The sequence below is a fragment of the Hyla sarda genome, chromosome 3 (genome assembly GCF_029499605.1).
Source record: "Hyla sarda isolate aHylSar1 chromosome 3, aHylSar1.hap1, whole genome shotgun sequence".
Lineage (NCBI taxonomy): Eukaryota > Metazoa > Chordata > Amphibia > Anura > Hylidae > Hyla > Hyla sarda.
This window is the reverse complement of record NC_079191.1, coordinates 435,015,006-435,031,052: the sequence shown is the minus strand read 5'-3', so window position 1 is coordinate 435,031,052 and position 16,047 is coordinate 435,015,006.

Sequence of the window (16,047 nt, the reverse complement as noted above, 5' to 3'; positions counted from 1 at the left end):
AGAGTCCCAGCCGGTGGAGACAATCCTCCCCCGGAGCACGAATATTCGTAATGCTAATTTTTATCGCGAATATCGGCACTTCGCCATTTCACAAATATTTAGAATATAGTGCTATATATTCGTAATGGCGAATATTCTTTTTTTTTGTGTGTGTGTGTGTTTTTTCACATGCAAATTTTTATGTAAATTTTCCATGCGAAAAAAAAAAATTAATGAACATAGGACGGAAAATCGTCAATATATTCACAAAATATCGCAAATTCGAATATGGCCCCTGCCGCTCATCACTACCCTGGGTAGGGAAGGAAGAAAACCATCTGTAGTGCCGCCATAAGAGTCGATGGGTCTACAAGGTACCTCCAGTTTCATGTTGTTATAACATGCTCCATCAGACATTAAAGGGGTACTCCGCTGCCTGACATTAGAGATGAGCGAAGTTTCAGAAATTAGATTCGTCACGAACTTCTCGGCTCGGCGGTTGCTAACTTTATCCTGCATAATTTATGCAGGATAAAGTCAGCAAATGCCGAGCCGAGAAGTTAGTGACGAATCGAATTTCTGATACTTCGCTTTTCCAGCCATCGGAGCACCTGAAAGCTGAACTAATTTATGCAGGACAAAGTCATCAACCGCCGAGCCGAGAAGTTCATGACGAATCGAGTTTCTGAAACTTCGCTCATCTCTACTAGACATCTCATCTGCTATCCAAAGGAAAAAGAACAAGATGCGGGGGTCCTACTGCTGTAATCTCCCACAGCACCCAGCTTTCTAAACAAACATGGGGTTCCTGCGGAAGTGGTCGTGACTAGTGTTGGGCGCGAATATTCGCATTTGGAATTTTTATCGCGAATATCGCAAATTCGCATTTTCGAAATTGCAAATATTTGTTTTTCCGCATGTGCGCATTTTCGCATATGTCAATATTCGCAAATGTGAATATTCGCATTTTCCTTCTTTTCACTTGTGGGCCAATTAGAATGATGCAAAATATACTTGTCAGAGGTTATCAACAACATCCCTAGCAACCAATTAAAAAAGTTGCCCACCCCCCCCCCTCACTGTTTTCTTCCTCGAATACGCGAATATGCAAAAATTTACATATGCGAAAATAACGAATGCGCAAAATTCACGACTATAGGACGTGAATATTCGTCTATATATTCATGAAATATCGCAAATTTGAATATGGCCAATGCCGCTCATCATTAGTCGTGACATCTCGGCCCCACCCCTAGTGATGTCACACCACCCCCCCCCCTCCATTCATGTCTATGGGAGGGGCGTGTCGGCTGACACGCCCCTCCCATAGACATGAATGGAGGGGGGCGTGACGTCACAAAAGGGGCATGGCCGGGACGTTACGATCACGGCCTTCGGCTGCGAGCTTTCCGAACAGAACGCTGGAGCACCGGAGTACCCCTTTAAGGGGGGAATACAACCATATGAAGACAAAGGAGGTGATTTATCAAAACTTGTGTAGAGAAATAATGGAGCAGTTGCCCATAGCAACCAATCAGATCGCTTCTTTAATTTTCAAAAAAAGGCCGCTGAAAAATGAAAGACATGAGGGGGTGCGGCAGCAGAGTACCCCTTTAAGACTATTATACGAACATCCTTAAAGGGGTACTCCGGTGGAAAACTTTTTTTTTTTTTTTAATCAACTGGTGCCAGAAAGTTAAAGGGGTATTCCAGGAAAAAACTTTTTTATATATATCAACTGGCTTCAGAAAGTTAAACAGATTTGTAAATTACTTCTATTAAAAAATCTTAATCTTTTCAGTACTTATGAGCTTCTGAAGTTAAGGTTGTTCTTTTCTGTCTAAGTAATCTCTGATGACACCTGTCTCGGGAGCCGCCCAGTTTAGAAGTACTGAAAGGATTACGATTTTTTTATAGAAGTAATTTACAAATCTGCTTAACTTTCTGGAGCCAGTTGATATATTAAAAAAAAGTTTTTTTTCCTGGATAACCCCTTTAAACACTTCTATTAAAAAATCTTAATCCTTCCAGTACTTATTTCGCTGCTGAATACTACAGAAATTATTTTCTATTTGGAACACAGAGCTCTCTGCTGACAGCACGAGCACAGTGCTCTCTGCTGACATCTCTGTCCATTTTAAGAACTGTCGGAGAAAATCCCCATAGCAAACATATGCTGCTCTGGACAGTTCCTAAAATGGACAGAGATGTCAGCAGAGAGCATTGTGCTCGTGATGTCAGCAGAGAGCTCCGTGTTCCAAAAAGAAAAAAAAATCCTCTGTAGTATTCAGCAGCTGATAAGTACTGGAAGGATTAAGATTTTTTAATAGAAGTAATTTACAAATTTGTTTAACTTTCTGGCACCAGTTGATTTTAGAAAAAAAAAGTTTTCTACAGGAGTACCCCTTTAATGCTAAATCAAACTAGATTATGACATATTCTCCACAAAGGAGCCCATAAATTGAAGTTCCTTTTTTTACTCATAGAAGCTAAAATAGAGTTCAGTATTGTCTGACCACCACTAGGGGGCACTTTCATTACTGTTTTGTTATGTTCCATGTTTAAAGTTATGCAGTAAGGTCCCTTTGGTAGTGACAGAAAATGTCTAGGGGTATGGAGCTGTTAAAGGGGTACTCTGGTGGAAAACCCTTTTTTTTAATCAACCAGTGCCAGAAAGTTAAACAGATTGTTAAATTACTTCTATTAAAAAAATCTTTATCCTTCCAGTACTTTTTAGCAGCTGTATGCTACAGAGGAAATTCTTTTCTTTTTGAATTTCTTTTTTTGTCTTGTCCACAGTGCTCTCTGCTGACACCTGATGCCCGTATCAGGAACTGTCCAGAGTAGGAGAAAATCCCCATAGCAAACCTCTCCTGCTCTGGACAGTTCCTGACTGTGGACAAGACAAAAAAGAAATTAAAAAAGCAAATAATTTCCTCTGTAGCATACAGCTGCTAATAAGTACTGGAAGGATCAAGATTTTTTTAATAGAAGTAATTTACAGATCTTTTTAACTTTCTGGCACCAGTTCATAAAAAAAAAAAAGCTTTCCACCGGAGTAGCCCTTTAACCCCATCTTACAGACTGGAAACCTTTACTCACTGACTGCTCCCCCCCCCCCCCCCCCCGAAAATGGCTCCTTATACTCCCTTTCACAATCTGCTACTCCCTCAGTCACAGAAGCTGGAGATCTCACAGTGATGTAGCGAGAGGAGTGTGGGAGTCAGCTCCATGGTGAGCACCTCCTCACCTATTCTATTTCAGCTTTATATAACCCCTCTGAACCTAATTATTCATAACGATATTCATGTTCTTTCGATACTTCAGTTTGTCACTGTCTATGTGATGTCCATGTGATGATTGACTCTTGGGAATGGTCTTTGACGTTTGTAGGGCCTGATAACTGTCTCGTCTGAATAAATTGTTCCTCTCTGTAGGTTTTCCTAGAATACGGAGAAGTGGATAGCAAATTGTTTTCTGTCCTCCTCACCTCCACGTCCATCTATTGTATGACAACCTTCAGTGCTTTCAAGTGTAAATTAGATCAGATCATGAACACTATTCAAATAAGATTCAAATACATCAAGTTGTTATCTCTTAGCTCCACACAGAAGAAATACGTCATCAATGTATCGAAGCCATGTTTTTTAAGAGGCAACTATATTCATGACTCCGCAACCAATTATCTTTAAGACGAGCCATAAACATATTTACATACCATAGAACTGCAGGGGACGCATGAAAATCCACATGATCCACATGAAATGTAGGCTCCTTATTTAATCCTTCTCTTACAGCAATCAAACCTCCTTGGGTGGAATATTCGAGACAATTTGCATGCATAGGAATGTAGCATAGGACATCTATATGGATTGTATACTTTGGAGAAATTTGCCTCTAAGACATTTAGGTCGTTTCTTGACAACTAGGTGATGGCAAATGGAAATTACCCCCAATCAGAGGCGGCTCTTTCATTAGGCGAGTTAGGCGGCCGCCTAAGGCCTCGCACTGGAGGGGGCCTAGCAGCTGCCTAACTCACCCCCTATATGAGTGGCGATGCGTACAATGTACTCCTCGCCACTCCACAGAGCCCACCAGTCCTGAATGCATTTAACTATAAGCGCGTCTTACAGACGCACCTATAGTTAAATGTGGCCCGCTCGGCTGTTTTGACATAGCGAAGAGCCACTGGCCAATCACTCTTGTGGCCACCCACATTACGGAGGCAACCACATGAGGGACAGTGTCCTTCCTCTGGGCTCTGGCGCATGAGTGACATCATCATGGGCAGGTGCCAGATGAGTATCTTTGTTCTTTTTTTACCATTGTCAAGAGGGGTTTCAGGCTACACTACTACTAGTGCTTAAGGGGGCTACTGCTGCAGCAACTCCTACCTAATGGGGACTGCTGCTGCTACCTAACAGGGGCTGCTTCTACTGCTACCTAAAGGGGACCTCTGCTGCTTCTTAAAGGGGGCTACTGCTAACTAAAGGGGGCTGCCTCTGATACTTAAAGGGGATTGCTGCTGCTACCTAAAGGGGGCTGCTCCTGCTGCTACCTAAAGGGGACTGCTGCTACCTAAAGGGGACTGCTGCTACCTAAAGGGGGTTGCTGCTGCTACCTAAAGGGGACTGCTGCTGCTACCTAAAGGGGAGTGCTGCTGATACCTAAAGGGGGTTGCTGCTCCTGCTGCTACCTAAAGGGGACTGCTGCTACCTAAAGGGGGTTGCTGCTGCTGATACCTAAAGGGGACTGCTGCTACCTAAAGGGGGTTGCTGCTGCTGATACCTAAAGGGGACTGCTGCTGCTACCTAAAGGGGGCTGCTGCTGCTACCTAAAGGGGGTTGCTTCTGCTACCTAAAGGGGGCTGCTGCGGATACCCAAAAGGGGTCTGCGGCTGCTAATACAACCTATAGGGGGCTGCTGCTACTACTGCCAAAAGCGGGCTGCTACTACTACTGCTTAAAGGGGCTGCTGCTACTACTACCTAAAGGTTACTACTACCACCTAAACAGGCTGCTTCTACTACTAGTACTACCTAAAGGGGCTGCTGCTGCTACTACCTAAAGGGGGACTGCTACAACTATTAGTGGGGTGGCTGCTACAACTATGTGTGTGTGGGGGGGGGGGGGGGGGGGCTGCACCTAACTACCTAATTGGGGGTGTGGGCTACTATCTCTTCCCCCGACCCACTTTTGTATTGTATAGAGCGCTATAAGTGCTGGAAAAGTACAGAACCTAAAATGTTTGCCTGGCAGGTTATGTGGAGGCGAGTTGTGTATGGAAGAATCAACGTGACGGTCTGGGCTGGATGGAGAAGAAAAAGGAATGTGAACGACACCAATTAGAAAAGACGTCACCAGAGGAAATCACTTATATGGTCTTCAGAGCCTGTGTAGAGCTGTGGTCACTAACATTTGTGTACAGTGGTTTATTCAGAATCAGTATGGCAATATTATTCCATTACTATGTGGGGTTAATGTATAGTCATGGTGTGGTACAATTATTTATCCTCTTGTATAGTGGTATTGTTGGTGATACTAGTCTGTGTATAGTGCTGTTATTCAGTATCATTATGGTAGTATTATCAGTACATGGTGGTAACAAGTAGTCATGGTGTGACAGTATAATTTAACCCTTGTATAGTGTTGTTATTGGTGATACTGATCTGTGTATAGGGGTGTTATTAAGTATCAGTATGTTGGTATTATCCCGTCACTATATGGTGGTAATGGTAGTGGTTATGGTGTGGTGGAATTATTTGTCTCTTTTATTGTGTTGTTATTGTTGATACTGGTCTGTGTATAGCGGTGTTAGTATCAGTATTATGATATTATACCGTCACAATATGGTGGTAATGGTAGTGATCATGGTGTGAGTCAAGTATGTATCCCTTGTATAGTGATGATATTGGTCTGTCTATAGTGGTTTTTATATAATAACAGTATGGGCAGCCTTAGCCAATCATAGCTCATCTCACACTGAACTGCTCTGGGCTGTGTGTAGCAGAGTGAGGGAGGAAGTTCTCCCCTGTATGGCTTCAGATGATGTCATGCCTACTGGGGAACGCCCCTTCCCAGCCTGTGAATCTGACCAAGGCTGGGTTCACACTACGTTTTCCCCAATACGGGAGCGCATACGGCAGGGGGGAGCTAAAAGCTCGCGCTCTCGTATGTCACCGTATGCGCTCCCGTATGTCATTCCTTTCAATGAGCCGACCGGAGTGAAATGTTCGGTCCGGTCGGCTCATTTTTGCGCCGTATGCGCTTTTACAACCGGACCTAAAACCGTGGTTGACCACAGTTTTAGGTCCGGTTGTAAAACCGCATACGGCGCAAAAATGAGCCGACCGGACCGAACGTTTCACTCCAGTCGGCTCATTGAAATGAATGACACACGGGAGCGCATACAAAGGCATACGGGAGCGCGAGCTTTTAGCTCCCCCCTGCCGTATGCGCTCCCGTATGGGGGAAAACGTAGTGTGAACCCAGCCTAAGGCTGGGTTCACACTGCGTTTTTCAACTACGGTTCCCGCATACGTTTTCTATCAAAAACTGTATGGGAAAAAAACGGATGGAACAGTATGGGGAAAAAGTAAACCGTATGCGTTTTTAAACAGTATACTGTTTTTAAAAGTGCATACAGTTCCGTCAGTTTTTATAGAAAAAAAACCCATATGTTTTTGAAAATTTTGTCCATTTTTAATGGGAGGGGTCTTGGGTGGGGACTTTAGGATTCAAATGCGCATGTGCAAAGTAAAAACGTATACGTTTTTCCCGTATGGAACCGTATACATGTGCGTTTCCCATTGACGTCCATGTTAAAAAAAAACTTATGCGGTTGCAGTACGGTTTTTAAACCGGAGACAAAATCGTGGTCAACCACGCAACCGCATACGTTTTTTAACATGGACGTCAATGGGAAACGCACATGTATACGGTTCCATACGGGAAAAACGTATACGTTTTTACTTTGCACATGCGCATTTGAATCCTAAAGTCCCCAACCAAGACCCCTCCCATTAAAAATGGACAACATTTTCAAAAACGTATGGTTTTTTTTTTTTCTATAAAAACTGACGGAACTGTATGCACTTTTAAAAACAGTATACTGTTTAAAAACGCATACGGTTTACTTTTTCCCCATACTGTTTCATCCGTTTCTTTTCCCCATACGGTTTTTGATAGAAAACGTATGCGGGAACCGTAGTTGAAAAACGTAGTGTGAACCCAGCCTGAGACTGAGCAGAAAATACAGAGCAATATCAAGGTAGAAAACTAAAAAATAATAAAAATAAAGGCTGGGGGTGGTTTATCATGATGGGACAGTGACCTGGGAGAATGATAACATTTATCGAGTTAATCAGAGGTTCTCTTTAAGCACCTTTGGAGAATATTTATATGCAAACAGCAAAATGTTGTATACTTAGCTGAAATGATTTTTGAAGAATAATAGAAATGTTCTAGTGCAACAAAAGAAGTCTGTGTTATGCCTATTTGTTTCAGGTAAAAAATTAGGAAATATTTTTTTAAGTTCCCATCAGATCAAAATTGGGGAAAATAGAGTAAAAAAAAATTCCAGGATTTATCTCACATTGTAACACTTTTCACATCCAAAATATAAAAACTCTATCTAAATACGGACACTTCATCACGTATACACCATATGGTATAAAAAGGAACTATTCATACAAGTAACAATGACTATAAATCGGCATTACAGACTTTACATTCCAGATTTCTGCTTCTTAAAACTTGTGACCAATTAACAATCATGGCTGAAAGTAACTCAGTGCATGGATCCGGCCTACACCCCCACCACCGATACAGTCACTGGCTCCAGCCTAGACCAGATTATGGAGATTTCACTTATCCAGCACATGTGACCCTCATTATACATTGAGATAGAATAAGCCCTGCACATTTACGTATATAAGGACCATACTACTAGAGAGACCACAGAAGACGACATACACTGCCAAACCACAACATGGGACTTTCTGATAGCGAGAAGGCGGCCGTCACTTCCCTATGGGACAAGGTCGCTCCGGAGGCCAATAAACTAGGGGCCGAATCATTGAGCAGGTAATAGAAGGCAACTGCATATATAAGGAGCTACCCTAACAAGCCCATAGATTACCACCACAGATAAGCTATCCCATAGGAAATCTGGTATAATACACCAGGTTGGCTCTGAGGTAATATGGTAAGGTCTGATATAATACACCAGGTTGGCTCTGAGGTAATAAGGTAGTGTGATATAAGGCCCTAGGCTGGCTCTGAGGTAATAAGCTGGGTCTGGCTGGGGTCTGATATAAAACACCATGTTGGCTCTGAGGTAATAAGGTAGGGTCTGATATAATACACCAGCCCGGCTCTGAGGTAATATGGCAGGGACTGATATAATACACCAGGTTAGCTCTGAGGTAATAAGGTAGTGTCTGATATAATACACCAGGCTGGCTTAGGTAGTAAGATAGGATCTGATATAATACACCAGGCTGGCTCTGAGATAATAAAGTAGTGTCAGATATAATACACCAGGCTGGCTCTGAGGTAATAAAGTAGGGTCTGATATAATACACCAGGCTGGCTCTGAGGTAATAAAGTAGTGTCAGATATAATACACCAGGCTGGCTCTGAGGTAATAAGGTAGTGTCTGATATAATACACCAGTTGGCTCTGAGGTAATAAGGTAGAGTCTGATATAATACACCAGGCTGGCTCTGAGGTAATAAGGTAGTGTCTGATATAATACACCAGCTGGCTCTGAGGTAATAAGGTAGGGTCTGATATAATACAACAGGCTGGCTCTGAGGTAATAAGGTAGGGTGTAATATAATACACCAGGCTGGCTCTGAGGTAATAAGGTAGTGTCTGATATAATACAACAGGCTGGCTTTGAGGTAATAAGGTAGGGTCTGATATAATACACCAGCTGGCTCTGAGGTAATAAGGTAGGGTCTGATATAATACACCAGGCTGGCTCTGAGGTAATAAGGTAGTGTCTGATATAATACAACAGGCTGGCTCTGAGGTAATAAGGTAGTGTCTGATATAATACACCAGTTGGCTCTGAGGTAATAAGGTAGGGTGTGATATAATACACCAGGCTGGCTCTGAGGTAATAAGGTAGGGTCTGATATAATACACCAGGCTGGCTCTGAGGTAATAAGGTAGGGTCTGATATAATACACCAGGATGGCTCTGAGGTAATAAGGTAGGGTCTGATATAATACACCAGGCTGGCTCTGAGGTAATAAGGTAGGGTCTGATATAATACACCAGGCTGGCTCTGAGGTAATAAGGTAGTGTCTGATATAATACACCAGACTGGCTCTGAGGTAATAAGATAGTGTCTGATATAATACACCAGGCTGGCTCTGAGGTAATAAGGTAGGGTCTGATATAATACACCAGGCTGTATCTGAGGTAATGAGGTAGGGTCTGATATAATACACCAGGCTGGCTCTGAGGTAATAAGGTAGGGTCTGATATAATACACCAGGCTGGCTCTGAGGTAATAAGGTAGGGTCTGATATAATACACCAGGCTGGCTCTGAGGTAATAAGGTAGTGTCTGATATAATACACCAGCCCGGCTCTGAGGTAATAAGGTAGTGTCTGATATAATACACCAGGCTGGCTCTGAGGTAATATAGTAGGGTCTGATATAATACACCAGGCTGGCTCTGAGGTAATAAGGTAGTGTCTGATATAATACACCAGCCCGGCTCTGAGGTAATAAGGTAGTGTCTGATATAATACACCAGGCTGTATCTGAGGTAATATAGTACAGATATAGTACAAAAGACAAATTTTGAGGTCATAAGTAGTGATAAGCAGCATAGGCCATATTCGAATTTGTGATATTTCATAAATATATGGACGAATAATCGTCCTATGTTCGCAAATTTCGCATATTTGTTCACTTTTTTCCATGCAAAATTTGCAATGAAATTTGCAAAGTGCGCATGCGCAATCATATCTTTGAACTAACTACTTTCCTATTGGTTGTTAGGGATGTTGCTAACCTCTGACAACTGTATTTGCATCCTTCTCATTGGCCCACAAGCTAAAAGGAGGGAGGGATCAGTGTCCTCTGGAAGTGCCGATATTCGCGAATTTTCGCATATACAAAATATTCACGCTCCACACCGACCCCCACAGTAAATGATATTGGAGCCTTCTTTTGGACCCCAAGCTGGAAGCAGGGAGGGATGATCACTTATTTACACAGTACACATCATTGTGATGTGTACTGTGAAGAAAAAACGAAAAAAATGAATATTCATCATAACTAATAAATATCGCTATATAAAAAATATTTGCGAAATCGCAAAGTGATGATATTCTTGGTAAAAATTTGAATTTGAAAATTAGAATTTTCGCGCTCAACACTAGTCACAACCTACAATCTAATATAATACCCCAGGCTGTCTCTGAGATAATAAGAGTCTCATATAATCCGGCAAGTTGACATAATAAAATAGTGTTCATTTATTTTTAAAGGGTACCTTTCATCAGAAAAACTTTTGGCATATTATAGATCAATGTATGCAGAATAACTTTCCAATTGCATGTTATTAAAAAATATGCTTCTTTTTATCGAATTTTCCACTTTGAAAAAATGACCACTAGGGGTCTCCCTACCAGTGCTGGCCGCAAGCCCTTTTTATAAATTTCAGACTCATGCTGGAGTCCTAAATCTCAGACTGCAGCCGGGACACAGACAAGCTCAGACAGGCAGGAGCCAGCAGAGCATACGCCTGACTCTGCCTTACTGCATGCCCCCATTCGTTTTACTATCTGAGCTCCGATCTTTCTTCTCTCTACACATGCAGTTGTAAACAGAGAGGAGAAGATTCAGAGAGGACAGCTGAGCTTGTCTGTGTCCCGGCTGCAGTCTGAGATTTAGGACTCCAGCATGAGTCTGAAATTTATAAAAAGGGCTTGTGGCCAGGACTGGTAGGGAGACCCCTAGTGGTCTTTTTTTCAAAGTGGAAAATTAAATAGAAAGAAGTTTTAATAACTTGCAATTGGAAAGTTATTCTGCATACAATAATCTATAGTATATCAAAAGTTTTTTTGGTGAAAGGTTCCCTTTAATGTATATTTTTTAATGTATTTGTTGGTCAATTCTACAACAACCTATCACCTTAACATGTTCATCTATAATTCCCAGGCTTTTCCAAAGTCACCCCGAGACCAAGTCGTTCTTCAGCCGCTTTGACGTGTCTCCTGGCTCCCAGGACATCTCTACCCACGGAGGGAAGATTTTCAATGCACTTGGAGAAGCCTCCAAAAATCTGGACAGTCTGAACAAGTACCAGGACCTGCACACCAACAAGCTGAAGCTCAAGGCAGATCACATAAAGGTGAGGAACATCTTTTATAACATCTTCATTGATGGGGAATGTTCGATCACTTATGGCCGTCCCACCGGGGACCCTCAGACCGGCTAAGAAGAAGAGGAGATCACGTAAAAATCTTGGCTGCCGGTTGAACTATTGTGTGCACTATAAATGTGATAGACAGTCATAGGTCTATAAGAGTCCATCAAGGAAAGAAAAAAAAACCTTATGACACCGATGCCAATTGCTCTATATTAAAGGGGTACTCCACCCCTAGACATCTTATCCGCTTTCCAAAGGATAGGGGATAAGATGTCTGATTGTGGGGGTCCCATCGCCGGGACCTCCGCGATCTCTGTGCAGCACTAGGCGTTCGTATAGAACGCTGGGAGCGGGTGGCGGCGGTCGTGATGTCATGGCCACACCTCTTGTGATGTAACACCACGCCCCCTTTCATAGACTTGCATTGAGGGGCATGGTGTGATGTCACGAGGGGCGTGGTCGTGACATCACAACCTCCCCACCACCACTCGCTCCAAGTGTTCGGAACAAAATGTTCCAAACGTTGGGGCAGCGGACTACCCCTTTAAAGGGGTATTCCGCTGCTCAGGGATTGGAACAAACTGTTCCGAATGCTGGGGCCGGCGCTGGGAGCTCGTGACGTCATAGCCACACCCTTCATGATGTCATGCCCTGCCCCCTCAATGCAAGTCTATGAGAGGGGGCGTGACAGTCATGCCCCCTCCCATAGACTTGCATTGAGGGGGCGGGCGTGACGTCATAGGGCGGAGCTATGAAGTCACGAGCTCCCGGCTCCAGCGTTCGGAACAGTTTGTTCCAATCCCTGAGCAGCGGAGTACCCCTTTAAGGAAAATCTTCACCTAATCTTGGCCAAGAGGGGAATATGCAAAAAAATTGTTGCCAGACAAAATGATATTAACCGTATATTTACCATAGGTATATGATGTATCAGGAGATCATTTTAGTGGATTTCCTCTGAAAAACCTAATTTACATGTTTCTGTGGTTGTGTTTTGTACAGAGCCCTAATAGGGTTCAAGGGGTACTCTGGTGAAAAACATATATATATATTTTTTCATCAACTGGTGCCAGAAAGTTAAACAGATTCATAAATTACTTTTATTTAAAAATCTTAATCCTTCCTGTACTTATCAGCGGCTGTATGCTTTTTTTTACATTTATTTCTTTTCTGTCTACTTTCTGCTGCCACCTCTGTCCATGTCAGGAAATGTCCAGAGTAGGAGCAAATCCCCATAGCAAACCTCTCCTGCTCTGGACAGTTCCTGACATAGACAGAGGTGTCAGCAGAGAGCACTGTGGTCAGACTGGAAAGAACTACACAACTTCCTGTTGAGCACACAGCAGCTGATAAGTACTGGAAGGATTAAGATTTTTGCATAGAAGTAATTTACAAATCTGTTTAACAATCTGGCACCAGTTGATTTAAAAAAAAAAAAGTTTTTTTACCGGAGTACCCCTTTAATTTCATATAGTCGGCACTGGCCTTGGTGACTCTACATATGCACCCAATATCATAGCGCATAGAGAATTTTACATACGGCTCCGTACATACGGTACCTCATTTAGCACGGTAGGGCAGCACATGGTTCTGTACAGGACTCATCAATCATATCAATCATAGGGAACTAGGGGAGTAGCTGGTGTTGCCCAGTCTTCCTGCTATATTGGAGCTCTTTAAAAGACTGGGAAAGCTGGGTGGCACATTTTACTCAGTGCAGGGCTCACTGTACGTTGTACTTCCCCAGCTTTCCTAGTCTCTTGAAGAGAATATCTGTCAAGTAAAACAGCCATATTGAAGCTCTTCAGGAGACTGGGAAAGCTGGGTGGCACGCATGCTGCGTGCCACCCAGCTTTACCAGTCTCCTGAAACCCCAGCAGTGATATGTTGCTTATTCACCCTGCATTCCTCACTGCAACTCCACTTCCATGCCCTCTACCTGCCCCCGCACTGATGTGTTCTCGCCCTGTCTGCCCCATTCTCTCTCCATGCCTTCTTTGCACCTGCCTGCTGAACATTTAAAGGGGTATTCCAGGCAAAAACTTTTTTTTTATATATATCAACTGGCTCCGGAAAGTTAAACATATTTGTAAATTACTTCTATTAAAAAATCTTAATCCTTCCAATAGTTATTAGCTTCTGAAGTTTTCTGTCTAACTGCTCAATGATGATGTCACGTCCCGGGAGCTGTGCATGATGGGAGAATATCCCCATAGAAACTGCACAGCTCCCGGGACGTGAGTCATCAGAAAGCAGTTAGACAGAAAACAGCAACTCAACTTCAGAAGCTAATAACTATTGTAAGGATTAAGATTTTTTAATAGAAGTAATTTACAAATCTGTTTAACTTTCCGGAGCCAGTTGATATATATATATATATATATATATATATATATATATATATAAAAGTTTTTGCCTGGAATACCCCTTTAAATCATCCTTTTCCATGTTGTTGCTGTGGTGTCCCGGTACCGTATTGTATACGATACCTTGTGTGGTGGTCCCCAAAGTCAGAGTTACTTCGTTCCAGTAGCATCCTCCTGGTGGGATAGCCCCTAGTCGCCTCTTTCGTATGTAATTCTGTGATGTTTACATGTATAAATAATTATAGGTTTAATTTGCTATATAGTGTCGCAGGACCTTAGGTCACATGACTAATGTTAATTCTAGTAAGGTGTGTTGAAGGACCTTTGGAGGTCTTGTGTGTGGTCACATGGTTAGACCATAATTCCTTGTAAAGAGAATGACAGATAGTAAGGGAGCTGCCAGCCAATGATCGCTCTCTTGGGTGCCGGACAATCAGAGAGAGAGGAGTTCCGTGTTACTTACTAAGACAAGCTTAGGCCTGAAGCCTGCCACAGCCTCAGCCTGAATCTAACCGCGAGTTACCATATCGATCCCCGCTAAAGCTAGTGTGACTGCTGGACCTAAACCCAATCCCCTAAATCCAGCGGAACAGCACTTATTCCTTTTCTAAGCTCTAGAAACTCACGAGGTCCCAACCAACTGTCAGGATCACAATAGACTCTTGTACAAAGACTGTTCCTGTTTAATGTTGCATAAAAGCCGCAGTAAAAGTTCCGACAGTTTTCTGAAAACCTCCGGTTGTGGACAATCATTTATTATACCTCCCTATAATTCTTGGGACGGGTGGCGATAGGACAAGCATATACAGAGGAGCCCCTCACCCTGGCATCATGAGTGATAAGGGTTAAACAAGCACCCTTTAGTTACCGCACAGCTACACCCCATATACCCTACAACAACAGACTACCACATTGCTGTGACGGCAGGATGGGTAAAACTCCTGGGAAATCTCTGCAGCTCCTGCCGCCACAGCAATGTGATAGTAAAGTATTGTTTAACTGTCCAGGCTCTGCTGTTTATATAATATATATAATTATATTATATATATTTATATATATATATATATATTTTTTTTTTATTTTTTTTTATTTATTTATTTAATTTATTTATTAATTACAAAAAGGCTGAGGGCCACCAGCTAGCTTAGACATTAAAATAACCCACGCAGGTGGAATTCACGATTTGTTGGAACGTTTCTCTAATTTCTTAATTTTTTCACGTTTTTTGCATGACAACAGTTTTGGATCCTTCAAAGGAATAAACGTAAAGAAGAGCAATTCTCTTTACATCTACTTGTGCTCCAAAACCCTGGGCGCCAATTATCATGCAAAAAACGTGAAGAAATAAAGAAATTAGAGAAACGTTCCAACCAATCGTGAGTTTTACCTGTATGGGTCATTTCAATGTCTAAATAGTGTTATCCAAGCAGTAGTGTCTTCAGCTGTTGCAAAACTACAACTCCCAGCATGCCCGGACAGCCATCGGCTGTCCGGGCATGCTGGGAGTTGTAGTTTTGCAACAGTTGGAGCCCACTGGTAAGGAAACACTGCTCTGAGCATTGTTGGTCTCCCATCCACTGCCTGGATTATGATACCTGCTGCTTATCATGCTGGGAGTTGTAGTTTTGCAACAGCTGGAGACAAACTGCTTTCGAAACACCACTCTGAGCATTGCTGTTGGTCTCACATTCACTGTCCACACCATGATACCTGCTGCTTAGCATGCTGGGAATTCTAGTTTTGCAACAGCTGGAGGTACACTGGTTAGTAAAACACTGCTCTAAGCATTGGTGTTGGTCTTCCATGCACTGCCCAGACCATGATACCTGCTGCTTAGCATTCTGGAAGTTGTAGTTTTGGAACAGCTGAAGGCACACTGCTTGGGAAACACAGCTCTGAGCATTGGTGTTGATCTCCCATCCACTGCCTAGACCATGATTCCTGCTGCTTAGCATGCTGGGAATTCTAGTTTTTCAACAGCAGGGGGCACACTGGTCAGTAAAACACTGCTCTGAGCATTGGTGTTGGTCTCCCATCCAATGGCTAGACCATGATACCTGTAGCTTAGCATGCTGGGAGTTGTAGTTTTGCCATAGCTGGAGGCACACTGGATGGGAAACACACCTTTGAGATTTGGTGTTGGTCTCCCATCCACTGCCCAGACTACGGTACCTGCTGCTTAGCATGCTGGGAGTTGTAGTTTTGCAACAGCTGGAGGCACCTTGATTAGTAAAACCCTGCTCTGAGCATTGCTGTTGGTCTCCCATTCACTGTCCATTACAAGGATACCTGCTGCTTAGCTTTTAGTTTT